The sequence below is a fragment of the Lepisosteus oculatus genome, chromosome 2 (genome assembly GCF_040954835.1).
Source record: "Lepisosteus oculatus isolate fLepOcu1 chromosome 2, fLepOcu1.hap2, whole genome shotgun sequence".
Lineage (NCBI taxonomy): Eukaryota > Metazoa > Chordata > Actinopteri > Semionotiformes > Lepisosteidae > Lepisosteus > Lepisosteus oculatus.
In genome coordinates, this window is record NC_090697.1 from 20,433,270 (window position 1) to 20,449,447 (window position 16,178).

The 16,178-nt window shown below is 37.5% G+C and overlaps 1 long non-coding RNA gene across 1 annotated transcript; it reads right to left on the reverse strand.

Moving 5' to 3' along the window:
* Positions 1-5,728: 5,728 nt before the first annotated feature.
* LOC138242860 (uncharacterized) lies at positions 5,729-15,919 on the reverse strand. The gene is made up of 7 exons (XR_011191724.1): positions 15,486-15,919; positions 13,282-13,396; positions 11,400-11,514; positions 9,519-9,633; positions 8,154-8,213; positions 6,569-6,583; positions 5,729-5,880 (listed from the first exon to the last, which is right to left on the reverse strand). It is a non-coding gene; the product is annotated as an uncharacterized lncRNA (long non-coding RNA).
* Between the last annotated feature and the right edge of the window lie 259 nt (positions 15,920-16,178).

Genomic DNA, 16,178 nt, shown 5'->3' on the forward strand with positions numbered 1-16,178 from the left:
TTACACTTCCAAAGCATTTGAAACTGCAGGAGCTATTTAATATTAATACACTTAATCCATAGGTACTGCACGCCGTAAAAAGGCTCTATAATCCTAAAAGATATTCCTTGTTTAGATGGACACTGCTGAACAGCACTATAAGCTTACAAATTACCTTTTCTTTGTTTTCTTTTCCTTGACTGAGGGAAAAAAAACAAAAATGAAATTGTAATTAACTTTGTAATTATATAATGCGCCATGAGTCTACTGTTCAAATAAAACATGAATACAGATCAAATATGCATTCCAGATACAGTGTATTGTTACAGCTAAAGTGGACTAGGAAGTGCCCCTTAGAGTTTAGATAAAGTAACTAACACCTAGCAGTGTAAACATCTCCAGCTCCAAGGCAGAGGAGATGTTTGCTGAGATGTAAGGGGTCCCCTGATCAAAGACAATTGGACAGTTTACCTTGGTTTACCTAGTTAATTAAGCTTTGGGTTAAACATTGTCAATGAGCAGTCCAGAAACACACCATATAAGATCACATTAAGACTGCAGTGCAGAGAAAGTAAGGATAACAGGAGAAGCAGAGGAGAAAGGGAAGAAGAGAGAGGAAAAAGAAAGAAAGAAGTTCAGCCCTCAAGAGAGGAGGGAGGAGGAGATGGAACTTGAAGCTTGCACTGGGCTAGAGCCCCTACTTCATGATCATCCAAGCAAAACCTGATTGGAGTTACAGTAAGTGTCTGAAGCTTGCTAGAGTAAGCTTGCTATTCTGTGTTCTTAGGGAACTTGGGTTTCCCAAGTAAAAGATACCTCAGTTAGAGACATCTTTTCTGCTTGTGGGTGCATCTGTAGAATAGGGAGATAGGCTCCCATTTAAGTTGTGGCATCTGGGTGTGCAGAGAGAGAGAGATTTAACTGCAGATTGTATTGCATTTAGTTAGAAGGCAGCTTATCTCTTATTGTGGCCTCTGCATTAGAGTTCAATATCTAGTAGCTGTCTGAGGTTTTCTGGGCGATTAGGATGTTAGGCCTCTGAAACACCTTGTCTGTTAATACTGTATACATACATAACTTGTGTGTTGTTGTTTTCTGTAGCATACTGTTTGTCTTGTCATTATTAAAAAAAACTTTTGTTTAACCAAGTGAGCCTGAATTGTTTTCACCAAAGCTGTGCCAGAGAATAAAGAATTAATGTGCCTCTAATTATACCAACCAATCGGATATGTTCTGGACAAATTACAAGTTGGGGGTTATGAATAGTATTTTACTAATTGACTTAACCACTCAGTCAATTTCTAATTTCCACCATTTTCATACAAAGGCAAAGGAAATGTGTTGATTAGCGAGTGCCCAATCAATGAGTCTGTACCACCTTTCTCCATCAATGCATTGCACATGTCCTGGAGTGTTCAGTCAGTCAGTGCGTCTATATTAATTCCTCTTTATCTTAATGCAATGTTAATGTACAGTTGCCTCCAGTTTACATCATCATGTGTGTATCAGAAAAAAAAAAACTTACGCAACAGAACCAGAGAACCTAGAAAAAATAGACATGGGTTAAGCTTTATTCTTATACATTACTATAAATATGCATTATGCAGACAAATCCAAGGCAGTGTATATATCATTCCATATGACAAAGTATAGAACATAGCACAGAAAATCCATACATGATCATTATATTTTCTGCAAATATTGTCAATTGTTTTTAGTAAGTTACCTGAAAATATTGTTTCAGCACAAACTCAATGATGATTGAAATTACTTGTGAATTTAGTTTTATATTTTCCAATAAATGAAAATAAAGCATAACATGTCCCGTATAGAACATAAGAAATAATATTTCATTATCTTTAATAAATTATGCATTAATGCATCTCCCTTTAATGCTTAGTTAATGATTAGTTCCTGTAATAACAGTCTGGATATGACTTTTTCCAGTGTGTTCTTTAAACTATAGAGTAAGTAATCAAGGAACTGACATATGTCACACACAGATTTAACCATGCGATATTTACATTTACACTTGAATTGTTTTATCCTTTTGTGGTAAATTACACATTTAATTTTTTTAAAAGCATTTTTTTCTCAACCTTGAAGTAATATTAAAAAATGTATGAATGACTTTCATTTCTTCAATACAATACTGCATTAATAATATTTATCCCTTAGAAATAATAACCAAACAATTAATACAGAAAATTAAAATAACAGCATAAATCCGGGAAAAGCCTGCTAAAATATGTTTTGCAGTAATATCTACCGTACAAATTATTAAATTATTAAGGTACAGGAAAAAAATGTTTGTTTTTTAAAACAAAAAATGAACAAATGACTTACCCAAAGTGCAACCTGAAAAACAGAAGCAGCCATACAGTTTTCAATTGTTTAGTATAAATTTAACTTTAAACATTTTCAACCAAAAACTTAACAAATCAAAGTGAGTCCAGTATGTACTATATGTACTATAGTATGTACTTTAACATGTGGATGAAAAGCTTCATACAAAGCTGCTCGAGGTGGAATGAAGCAGCGACCGTGGGTCTAAAGGTGAACCCAAGTGCGGTATGAGAGAGACAAAACAGGAACGCACAGGTCAGAGCGGTGAGGGTAGCAGGCAAGGGAAACAGGCACAGTGGTGATGAGCATGCATGTGTGGTACAGGCAAGCACAGTCCGGAGCTGTAGTTAGGGACAAAGCAAAGATTGTTGCCGAAAACATGCTGTCCGGCAATCCAAGTCCATAGCCAGAAGTAGAACACAGGCGTTCAGCACAAAGGGAAAATCCGAAAGTTGAGATCGAGAATCGAACAAAAATCAATGTGAGAAATACAAACCTAAGGGGTGAATTAAGATATTCAGAGCAAGTTCTAACAGAGCCCAGAGTATTGTGAGATCTGACCCTAAGACATCTGAAGACTAAGGGCTTAATCAGGGCCAGTACACTCACCACACATCAACTATAATTTGGGGGGAAAACAGAGTGATGAAGCCAATTCATAGATGGGGAATAGGAGGCCATGATTGGTAAAGAAAAGGGGGAAGTTTGGACAGGACAGAATAAAAGCAGGCTTGATCAGACTTCATTTCCCCAAAGGATTTTGCAGTGGAGGGTAACACATACAGTACTGTAGATCTTTAACCCATCCTGGCTGCCAGTTAAAGCTTACCCTTTGTGAATATAAGGACAAGGCTTTTGGAATGAGATGTGTGGAATGAAATTCCAGGAAAGTAGCCTTGCAAAGACTATACTTTGAGAAAGGTTTGGGAAAAGAAAAACACTAGTTTTGTTTTTTCGTTTTTTAGAACATTGCTTAGTCCTCCCAAATTTAGAAACACAATATCAGTATTTATTTTATAAACACTGTTCAAGAAATTTAAAGTACTGCAGTTCAAAGTCTAGTTAGGGCTCCAAACAATGACCAATAGCTTTTATTTACATATTTCAAAACAGCTATACTTTGTAAATATTGTAAACCACAGAGTTTAATTTGATAAAAGTGCTCATTTGAGCCTAGGTTGAGCAGACTGTGTGTGTGGGACTCCGGTAGCGCTTTGTCAGGTAGAGAGTATTGAAGACATGGGGATAGTCAGCCAGGGTACTCTTTCAGATTACTGAAGGTGAGAAATGCGTATCCCCAAAAATCAGTGCTGTTGTGTTAAAGACAAGTGGCTTGATGGTGGATGGGTTGGAGGATACTAATTCTCACCTTTGTGAGATTAAGTGTAACGCAAATGATTGGCAATTCTAATTTAAAAAAATGTATATCTTAAATTACTGAAATTATTGCCATTTTACAGAATTTCACAGAAGCATGACTTTTTTTAAATAAACTAAGATTTATCTTCAGTAAACATAAGAGATTATGGAATTATTGCTTTATAATGCCTTTTTTGGCAAAAATCGAATAAGAAATTACGTTAGCTGTCAACCCCTCATAGCAGTAGTACTATTTATTTATTTCAACAAATAAAAGCAAGGATTTTTTTTTATCCCTAGTTTAAAAAAAGAAATCTGGATGGTTCATGCTTGAGGTCATTTTATAATGATGCAAATCAGAAAACTTATTCTATAATTCTGAATAATTGCATTTCTCCTTTACGAGGCTCATTCTCTTGTCTTCCTCTCCTACACAAACAGGGTGAAGTCTTTACTCTCTCTTACTACTTGTATGCACCCAGAGGATATTACTTTTTAAAATAAACTCACCAAAACAAGCACCTGGAAAGGAGAGGAAAGCAAGTATTTGTAAATGTTTCATTGTTCTTATACAATACCCTACGTAGCAAACTCTGTTTACTGAATACATACTGTAACAGAGGTGATGCTACTTACTTGTTATCTAGACAAATGAGAATTTGTCATGGCACAGATACAGTACAAGTCTTTTAACACAGCTGAGCCCGCGAGCAACATTGAAAGTTGGCAGATGCAGAGCTACATATATTAAATATTGTATCCATCCATTTTCTAACTACTTCATCCAATTCAGGGTTGTGGGGGAGCCACAGCCTATTTCAGCAAGCAACAAGAGCAATGCAGGGTACACCATGGACAGGATGTCTGTATGTATTACATACTGTACACATACAGTACTGTAAATAATAAATTATAGTATAAGATTTTTTCACTTCATCCTTAAATTCAAAATTCACATATTAATAAAATGTTCATTAAATTATTTAATATTGTATGAGCTTGAAAACACTAATACATAATACATAATACATTCCAGTGCTCTTTTCAGAGATTAGTAAAGAAAACTTTTTAATTGCCATTTGAATTATGTATTAAATTGTGACAGCACATTCCGATGATTGCGAAAAAAAACTTTTACTGTGGGAAACAAAAACATACATTGTTTAGTTTTCTTACATAAAACTACAGTGTATTTAGAAAATAATTATGTTTTTTCACGTTTCTATTTACGTAACACTCCAGAAAAACACATATTATATAAAAACAGTCTAGTGTGCAATCTGTGACAGCCTTATTATTTTTAAAAACAATGGCTGAACGATTATATTACAGTACACTCATTTGGCATCATTCTTAAACAGATGGGACTGGTAAATAAACATTACTGTCACGATCGTTACTCCTCCTCTTAAGGGCGCTCCAGCCCTTCCTCGTTCTGTCCCATTCCCCACACCTGTTCCTTATTCCAGCCCCTCTTTAGTTCCACCTTTAAAGCCAGACGCAGGCGATTGCTCGGGGCTTCTCATTGATTTCCGTGTCGTGAGAGCCCGGGGTCCTGCCGCGTCTGGCTCCGTTATGGTTTTAGTTTCCTGGTCCTGATTCCCTGCCCCGCCGGTCCCGACCCGGTTCTGGTTTTAACTACGGATGGATCCCCTGGTCTTGGACTAAACCTCCCGTCTTGGATTCCCCCTCTGGATTTACCTTTGGATTGTTCGCCCTGGATTCACGCCCCCCGGACACTAGCACTGCATGGACACGCCCCCCTGTCTCCTAACCGACTCCTGCATGATATTTTTCCCTATTGTTTCTTCACCTTTTGGATCGTGTTGCCCGCATAGGGCCCGGAAAGAACTGTTCATGACAATTACAGAATTATATGTACTCCCAAATGTTTATTAACAGAGGTGAAAATAAATAAGACACAAATTGTCTTATTCATTTCACTTGTTCACAAACTGAAATTAATTTTTTATGACATTCTCATTTACTAATCTCTGAAATTTCTTTAGCTTTTCATTTGAGTTTTAGACATGCTTTAATTTGTATTGCTTTGCATTCTGTTGGTCAAAATTCATTCGGCAGTAATGTTTCTCTCATGAAGATATGAAAACACTAGTGATATGTATGAAATATTAAATTGTAACAGCACAGAAATAAACAGATCATTTTGGAAAAAATACTCACAATGCCGAGGATCTGGAAAGAAAAGAGAAACATTAATTTTCTTTGGTCTTTTTACATAAACTACAATGCATTTTGGAAAACCAAAATATTTTACTGTAGCATTATACAATAAACAGTAGTGTGCAATCCAAGATCCAGACCAATTATCCATCCATTCATTTTCTAACCACTTCATCCAATTCAGGGGAGAGGAAATCAGGATCGGATCCTGACAAGAAAAGGGCACAAGGCAGGATACACCCTGGACAGGATGTCAGTTCATCACAGGGCACACACAAATATAGTCACGTACACACTCGCAGCACCTGGTGAAAACAAGTTCCTAGAAAAAAAGACACCTTTTTTTGGATGATTTATAGTGCTCTGAAATAGGTGAATAATGCAAAAATAATTGAGATAAGAGTATTCCTTCCAATGATATTAATCTTTCTGAATTTCATGTTTTGGGAACTTTGGGGATATTTTGGCTCTCTATTTACATTACATTCTTTATACTTTTGCATGTTCAATATTATTCATATTTGTGCCTTTGAAATAAAAAAATATATTTCTGATGGTTTAAAATACAATTTTTAAACATACAATGACTCAATTTTAAAAAGACAGATCAGACGGCTAGCATACAGTAACTCTCGGAGGCAAAGTAGGAAATAGATTTTAGATGCAGGATTTAAGAGTTTTTTCATCAAAACATACTCACCACGAACAGGGTATCCTACAAAACAAAACATCAACATGTATTAGTCTTTATATTTTTTAAGTATTACATAAATTCAACAATGCACAAGTTCAGTACATCCTGGCAGAGAACCTCACCATGGGAGACTTGTAATACTGTACCTCTAGTTAATAATTCCAGCCTTCACTGTTCATAGGCCATCTAACAGAATTGAGAACAAGGTAGTATCTTATTGTATGATAATTACAAGGAATGTATGTACAGTAGCAGTGGTAACATTATATAGCTGAGAGAAAGCAATATGTAGTGTAGATTATGGAATATGTGAAGAAGTATGCAGAAGCTGATGTTTGAAAATGTTAATAATTTCCTGCCTAACAAAGATTTTTTAATGATTTCATGTTTTCAAACAACAAAGATGTAATTAAGGGAATAGAATACAAATGTAATGGTAACCACTGGGAAATTTTGAGTCTAAAAATAGAAGTGGTGAACTGGGAACAGATAGATTCAAAGTTAGCAAAAGAATAATAGTATTACTCAAAAACAATAAAAAAGGCTGAAACAAATTCATCCCTAAACCAATAAAGTCACAATTTAGAAAAGTACGATATAATGTTTCAATGCAGTTATTAAAAAAAGAAAATCAAATGGAAGTGAGTTCAATACAGACTGCATTAAAGGGTCAGTACCCTTGAATACTTAAGGGTTCAGTACTGCAACAGTAAAGAAACTTAGTGGAAGTATATAGTCATCCATCCACTTTAACTCCTTCAACTAATTCAGGATCAGGGGAGAGCAAGAAACTATACCAGTGGAAAGAAATAGGAGCACTTGGTGAAAACCAAGGTGGACACAAGCCATACAGATAGCACGAGGGGTGTGGAATTGAACCCAACATTGTCCTGACATGGAAGTGTGCCATCCCTGTCTACACATGTTTTGCAGACTTGGAAACTGTGACTTGGGGGAGGTGCTGCAGGAGGATGGGGCGCCAGGGTCACTGCACTTTTCAAGTGAGAGTTGTGTCTGTGTTTGCACTGTTAAATCAAGCCCGTTCAAGGTGGGCGTCAGACTCCACCAAGGGTGTATCTTGTCTCCTCTCCTGTTCATCATGGACAGGGTATCAAGGTGCAGCTGAGGTCTGGACTGTATCCAGTTTGGGGGGCCTAAGGGATGCCTAAGGGATGCATCTCTGCTATCTCTGTATTGTTGTCCTCTTTGCCTTATCTGACTGTGATCTTGCATTGGTGTGGTCTGCTGCTGACTATGATGTGGTCAGGGTTTGAGAGACAGTACCTCCCAGGTCATGGCCGTCTCCTGGAAACAGTGGTTTGCTCTCTCTAGGTAAGGGGGGGACAGCTGCCCCGAGTAGAGGAGTATCTTGGGGTCTGGAGGGTAGAGGGGATCATGATATTGACCAGCAGATTGGTGCAATAGCTGCAGTAGTTGAGACTTCAGACAAAGCTCTCGGTTTTTTTGTATAGTAGATCTATATTCTAAGGTCACCTATGGTCATGAGCTTTGGGTAGTGACCGAAAGAAAGAGATTGCAGATAGAAGGAGCAGAAATTAACTCTCTCCGTAGGGATGCTGGGTTTACTCACCATGAGAGAATAAGAAGCTCTGCTGTCTAGGATTCCTGGTGATGTATCAGGCATGGCCCACTGGGAAGAGAGCAGACACAGGACACTTTGGAGGGATTATATCTCTCAGAAAGCCTGTGAGGTCTTTGGAATGACCCAGGAGGTGCTGGAGCTGGGAAAGAAAAGTCTTGTCTGCTCCACAGCCTATTACCACCACAACTCTTGTCAGGAATAAGTTGATGGATGTAAAATGGATTGATGTATGGATACATGATCATATAGATGTATAGATCAGAAGGCATTTCTTTATATAAAGGGTTCTGGGAGTCTGTAACAAGCTACCATACCATGTTGTGGAAATCAATACCCTAGCTTCTTTAAGATTAATTACTGTAGATACAGTACTTACAACCAAGATGGCTAAATGGGATGAATGGGCTCTTCTCATTATATCTTTTACATCTCTGTGTTCTCAACTACTGTACTTGCTAAAATATTTTAACAAGAATCAATGACAGTTACTATAATTAAAATTAAATTCATATATCAATATCATAAATACAAAAAAATATTAAAAAAATTTTAACCCTCAATTTAAAAGTCACCATGGTTGAATATCTCACTTGATCAGGCATAGATTTTCACAACCACAAAATACTTCTCCTTTCATTTTAACTTCTTTGAACCCCTCCAATCTGGTTTCAACGACTTCACCGCACAGAAACTGCCCTGGTTAAAGTCACGTACGATCTTCTAATGGCTTCTGATTCTGGTTCTCTTTCTACTCTTATTCTTTCTCGGTAGAAAGAATGACTAGCTTGACTAGCTGTATATTCTTCCTAGAATTTTGGAAATTTACAAAGCCATAAAAATCACAATGCCACTCTATTGCAATATGTGTATTTTTTAAAATATGAAAAAAAGTCTTAAAAAAGAACAAAGACACATTTGAGTAAAAAAAAGGGAAAGATAAATTTAAAGGAAAAAAGAAAAATCCTATATCCCCTGAGTGCAGACAGATCTTCTATACATATTACACATGTGGTCTTCGTACCGTTAGCAATGGTAAAATGAAACAGTTGCAGATTTGGGAATGGCCTATGCACTGAAATTTAGCCCGATAGTTTCTAGACACATCTAACAACAAGATCGATGGCAGGTGCATAAAGAGGTGGGGTTCATAACTGTGCTAGAGACCACATACAACTGCTGTTGAGTTCTCCACACAATAGCCTTTACGTAATGTGTACTATTTCACTGAGCTTCCTGTCTTTATTGTTTTAAATTAGATGTTAATCAACTGTACAAAATTCTGCCCTCAGACATTATTACTTCTTTCTAATTGCCGGACGCTGACTAACTCCTAGATAGAAGAAAATAACTCACCTGATCATTCGTGTTAAGTCAATGTTCTTCTGGAACCTTCTGTTGTTTAAAATGTCTTCTTTGCAGTATGCCTTAATGAATACAAGGCTGTTCTTTTTACCTGTCAGCCAAAGAGCTGCACTCAACGAAAAGTGAAACAAGTTTTCTCAGCGCTTTTTGTTTGAGCTCCGTTATAATGGTACAAGTTAAACTGAAACCTCTCCACACTCTCAGGAGGGGGGGTGGACTAGCTTTACAAACACTAATATTTTACAGATACAGACCATGACTGTTTGAATGTTTTTTCAGCCATTTTTTGTATTTGGTTATTTGGTCCATTTGGTGTACAAAACACTATTTAAAGATTTTCTTCTTCAACCTAGAAATAATTATTTTAACGCATTTGATTAGCATCTACAGTAAATACTTTCTGTTACGGTTTTTCTAGTAGTGTCAGCAAGTATTGCTGGTATAAGCCGTACATTGTGTGATACAGTATGTAAAGCAGAAAGAAAATGATGCTTTTAGTGCTCTCAGCTTGCACTGACACACGAGTCATCTGGTCACACTAAGAACTGTAAACACATCCTAGCAGGGACAGAACTTCACACTGGAGTATAGAAAATATTACAAACGGCCAAGACAATGTTGTGTTTATAGCATACCACTAAATGTCAGTGGTAGATTCTGCCACCTTTGTCTTTTGCAACCACCCTTATCTCACTGTTATGAGTTAATTCCATACCCTTGGGTCCCTGCCTGCAAGGTACAGTCATTATTAAAGGCGAAGTGGCTGCATGACTGCCTCTGCTGAGCAGGTGTGTACAGCTCGTCCAGCTGTCTGCTGCTACACGATATCACATCTCCAGTAAATTTCCAGAGGAATGGGAATGGGTTACAAAATGTCATTACCATCTGTAATCACCATCCCAGATTATCTACTTTGTTAAAACCTGCCAATACGTCAATCTATCATCACAGCCACATGGAGGATAGAAGAGCTGTGATGCCACGTACAGTAGCAGTGGCCCGTTAGGGTGTTTTTTTAACCTTACAACTGTGTGATTTTTGTGGCTGTGGGCCTTGACCTGTCTCTATTTTGAACAATTTTCCAGTTGCTATACAAATATTGGAAAGTAAAAAAGAAATATGACCTCTTAGAAATGAAGTAAACAATTAAAAATGATCATGCATACACATTTCAGCTTATGTTCTAAATGATTTTGCAAGACATGTTCTACTCTTTCTTCAGCTAGCAAAGAAAATGCTTAGTCCTTTCATTCAGGGGCACAGTCATTCACTTTATTAGAGGGACAAGCACAATGTTAATTGAGCTTGACTAGCTGTATATTCTTCAAAGACTTTTGGAAATTTACAAAGCCATAAAAAATCACAATGCCACTCTATTGCAATATGTGTATTTTTTAAAATATGAAAAAAGTCTTAAAAAAGAACAAAGACACATTTGAGTAAAAAAAAGGAAAGATACATTTAAAGGAAAAAAGAAAAATCCTATATCCCCTGAGTGCAGACAGATCTTCTATACATATTACACATGTGGTCTTCGTACCGTTAGCAATGGTAAAATGAAACAGTTGCAGATTTGGGAATGGCCTATGCACTGAAATTTAGCCCGATAGTTTCTAGACACATCAAACAACAAGATCGATGGCAGGTGCATAAAGAGGTGGGGTTCATAACTGTGCTAGAGACCACATACAACTGCTGTTGAGTTCTCCACACAATAGCCTTTACGTAATGTGTACTATTTCACTGAGCTTCCTGTCTTTATTGTTTTAAATTAGATGTTAATCAACTGTACAAAATTCTGCCCTCAGACATTATTACTTCTTTCTAATTGCCGGACGCTGACTAACTCCTGGATAGAAGAAAATAACTCACCTGATCATTCGTGTTAAGTCAATGTTCTTCTGGAACCTTCTGTTGTTTAAAATGTCTTCTTTGCAGTATGCCTTAATGAATACAAGGCTGTTCTTTTTACCTGTCAGCCAAAGAGCTGCACTCAACGAAAAGTGAAACAAGTTTTCTCAGCGCTTTTTGTTTGAGCTCCGTTATAATGGTACAAGTTAAACTGAAACCTCTCCACACTCTCAGGAGGGGGGGTGGACTAGCTTTACAAACACTAATATTTTACAGATACAGACCATGACTGTTTGAATGTTTTTTCAGCCATTTTTTGTATTTGGTTATTTGGTCCATTTGGTGTACAAAACACTATTTAAAGATTTTCTTCTTCAACCTAGAAATAATTATTTTAACGCATTTGATTAGCATCTACAGTAAATACTTTCTGTTACGGTTTTTCTAGTAGTGTCAGCAAGTATTGCTGGTATAAGCCGTACATTGTGTGATACAGTATGTAAAGCAGAAAGAAAATGATGCTTTTAGTGCTCTCAGCTTGCACTGACACACGAGTCATCTGGTCACACTAAGAACTGTAAACACATCCTAGCAGGGACAGAACTTCACACTGGAGTATAGAAAATATTACAAACGGCCAAGACAATGTTGTGTTTATAGCGTACCACTAAATGTCAGTGGTAGATTCTGCCACCTTTGTCTTTTGCAACCACCCTTATCTCACTGTTATGAGTTAATTCCATACCCTTGGGTCCCTGCCTGCAAGGTACAGTCATTATTAAAGGCGAAGTGGCTGCATGACTGCCTCTGCTGAGCAGGTGTGTACAGCTTGTCCAGCTGTCTGCTGCTACATGACATCACATCTCCAGTCAATTTCCAGAGGAATGGGAATGGGTTACAAAATGTCTTTACCATCTGTAATCACCATCCCAGATTATCTGCTTTGTTAAAACCTGCCAATAAGTCAATCTATCATCACAGCCACATTGAGGATAGAAGAGCTGTGATGCCACGTACAGTAGCAGTGGCCCGTTAGGGTGTTTTTTTAACCTTACAACTGTGTGATTTTTGTGGCTGTGGGCCTTGACCTGTCTCTATTTTGAACAATTTTCCAGTTGCTATACAAATATTGGAAAGTAAAAAAGAAATATGACCTCTTAGAAATGAAGTAAACAATTAAAAATGATCATGCATACACATTTCAGCTTATGTTCTAAATGATTTTGCAAGACATGTTCTACTCTTTCTTCAGCTAGCAAAGAAAATGCTTAGTCCTTTCATTCAGGGGCACAGTCATTCACTTTATTAGAGGGACAAGCACAATGTTAATTGAGCTTGACTAGCTGTATATTCTTCAAAGACTTTTGGAAATTTACAAAGCCATAAAAAATCACAATGCCACTCTATTGCAATATGTGTATTTTTTAAAATATGAAAAAAGTCTTAAAAAAGAACAAAGACACATTTGAGTAAAAAAAAGGAAAGATACATTTAAAGGAAAAAAGAAAAATCATATATCCCCTGAGTGCAGACAGATCTTCTATACATATTACAGCATGTGGTCTTCGTACCATTAGCAATGGTAAAATGAAACAGTTGCAGATTTGGGAATGGCCTATGCACTGAAATTTAGCCCGATAGTTTCTAGACACATCTAACAACAAGATCGATTGCAGGTGCATAAAGAGGTGGGGTTCGTAACTGTGCTAGAGACCACATACAACTGCTGTTGAGTTCTCCACACAATAGCTTTTATGTAATGTGTACTATTTCACTGAGCTTCCTGTCTTTATTGTTTAAAATTAGATGTTAATCAACTGTACAAAATTCTGCCCTCAGACATTATTACTTCTTTCTAATTGCCGGACGCTGACTAACTCCTAGATAGAAGAAAATAACTCACCTGATCATTCGTGTTAAGTCAATGTTCTTCTGGAACCTTCTGTTGTTTAAAATGTCTTCTTTGCAGTATGAATTAATGAATACAAGGCTGTTCTTTTTACCTGTCAGCCAAAGAGCTGCACTCAACGAAAAGTGAAACAAGTTTTCTCAGTCGCTTTTTGTTTGAGCTCCGTTATAATGGTACAAGTTAAACTGAAACCTCTCCACATTCTCAGGAGGGGGGTGTCACGCCCTCTGCAGCCAGAGGGCGCTCCTTCTCTGTCCTGTCCCTAGGTTCTGGTCTGCTGTCCTTCCGGTCTTTCTCTTTCCCTTGGGCTATATATTTCCGGGTCTTGCACTCTGTCCTCGCTCAGAATTGACGTTCGGATGTCCTGAGACCCGTCTAGCACCAGGGCGTCCCACGTCCGCTCCCTGAGGGCATAGGTTTCTATACGGCATTTCTGAACTCTTTGCACTAATGAGCCCGGCCCTTTTTCCCGTCTCGGTCTTTTTCTGCTCTCCTACTCCCCACGCTTAGTCCCTTTGGACGTCAGAGACAGGGGGGAGGATTAGCTTTACAAACCCTAATATTTTACAGATACAGACCATGACTGTTTGAATGTTTTTTCAGCCATTTTTTGTATTTGGTTATTTGGTTCATTTGGTGTACAAAACACTATTTAAAGATTTTCTTCTTCAACCTAGAAATAATTATTTTAACGCATTTGATTAGCATCTACAGTAAATACTTTCTGTTACGGTTTTTCTAGTAGTGTCAGCAAGTATTGCTGGTATAAGCCGTACATTGTGTGATACAGTATGTAAAGCAGAAAGAAAATGATGCTTTTAGTGCTCTCAGCTTGCACTGACACACGAGTCATCTGGTCACACTAAGAACTGTAAACACATCCTAGCAGGGACAGAACTTCACACTGGAGTATAGAAAATATTACAAACGGCCAAGACAATGTTGTGTTTATAGCGTACCACTTAATGTCAGTGGTAGATTCTGCCACCTTTGTCTTTTGCAACCACCCTTATCTCACTGTTATGAGTTAATTCCATACCCTTGGGTCCCTGCCTGCAAGGTACAGTCATTATTAAAGGCGAAGTGGCTGCATGACTGCCTCTGCTGAGCAGGTGTGTACAGCTCGTCCAGCTGTCTGCTGCTACACGATATCACATCTCCAGTAAATTTCCAGAGGAATGGGAATGGGTTACAAAATGTCATTACCATCTGTAATCACCATCCCAGATTATCTACTTTGTTAAAACCTGGCAATACGTCAATCTATCATCACAGCCACATGGAGGATAGAAGAGCTGTGATGCCACATACAGTAGCAGTGGCCCATTAGGGTGTTTTTTTAACCTTACAACTGTGTGATTTTTGTGGCTGTGGGCCTTGACCTGTCTCTATTTTGAACAATTTTCCAGTTGCTATACAAATATTGGAAAGTAAAAAAGAAATATGACCTCTTAGAAATGAAGTAAACAATTAAAAATGATCATGCATACACATTTCATCTTATGTTCTAAATGATTTTGCAAGACATGTTCAACTCTTTCTTCAGCTACCAAAGAAAATGCTTAGTCCTTTCATTCAGGGGCACAGTCATTCACTTTATTAGAGGGACAAGCACAATGTTAATTGAGCTTGACTAGCTGTATATTCTTCAAAGACTTTTGGAAATTTACAAAGCCATAAATAATCACAATGCCACTCTATTGCAATATGTGTATTTTTTAAAATATGAAAAAAAGTCTTAAAAAAGAACAAAGACACATTTGAGTAAAAAAAAGGAAAGATACATTTAAAGGAAAAAAGAAAAATCCTATATCCCCTGAGTGCAGACAGATCTTCTATACATATTACAGCATGTGGTCTTCGTACCGTTAGCAATGGCAAAATGAAACAGTTGCAGATTTGGGAATGGCCTATGCACTGAAATTTAGCCCGATAGTTTCTAGACACATCTAACAACAAGATCGATGGCAGGTGCATAAAGAGGTGGGGTTCATAACTGTGCTAGAGACCACATACAACTGCTGTTGAGTTCTCCACACAATAGCCTTTACGTAATGTGTACTATTTCACTGAGCTTCCTGTCTTTATTGTTTTAAATTAGATGTTAATCAACTGTACAAAATTCTGCCCTCAGACATTATTACTTCTTTCTAATTGCCGGACGCTGACTAACTCCTAGATAGAAGAAAATAACTCACCTGATCATTCGTGTTAAGTCAATGTTCTTCTGGAACCTTCTGTTGTTTAAAATGTCGTCTTTGCAGTATGCCTTAATGAATACAAGGCTGTTCTTTTTACCTGTCAGCCAAAGAGCTGCACTCAACGAAAAGTGAAACAAGTTTTCTCAGCCGCTTTTTGTTTGAGCTCCGTTATAATGGTACAAGTTAAACTGAAACCTCTCCACACTCTCAGGAGGGGGGGTGGACTAGCTTTACAAACACTTATATTTTACAGATACAGACCATGACTGTTTGAATGTTTTTTCAGCCATTTTTTGTATTTGGTTATTTGGTCCATTTGGTGTACAAAACACTATTTAAAGACTTTCTTTTTCAAACTAGAAATAATTATTTTAACGCGGTTGTAGTTCAGGTGGGTAGCTGCGTCAGCATGCGTAGGCTGCAAAGGAACAAGTAATAGGTTTATTCCATGCTGAAAAAAAGAAGAAAGAGAACACAACGTTTCGGCCGTGGAGCCTTCTTCAGGTTGAAGAAGGCTCCACGGCCGAAACGTTGTGTTCTCTTTCTTCTTTTTTTCAGCATGAAATAAACCTATTAATTATTTTAACGCATTTGATTAGCATCTACAGTAAATACTTTCTGTTACGGTTTTTCTAGTAGTGTCAGCAAGTATTGCTGGTATAAGCCGTACATTGTGTGATACAGTATGTA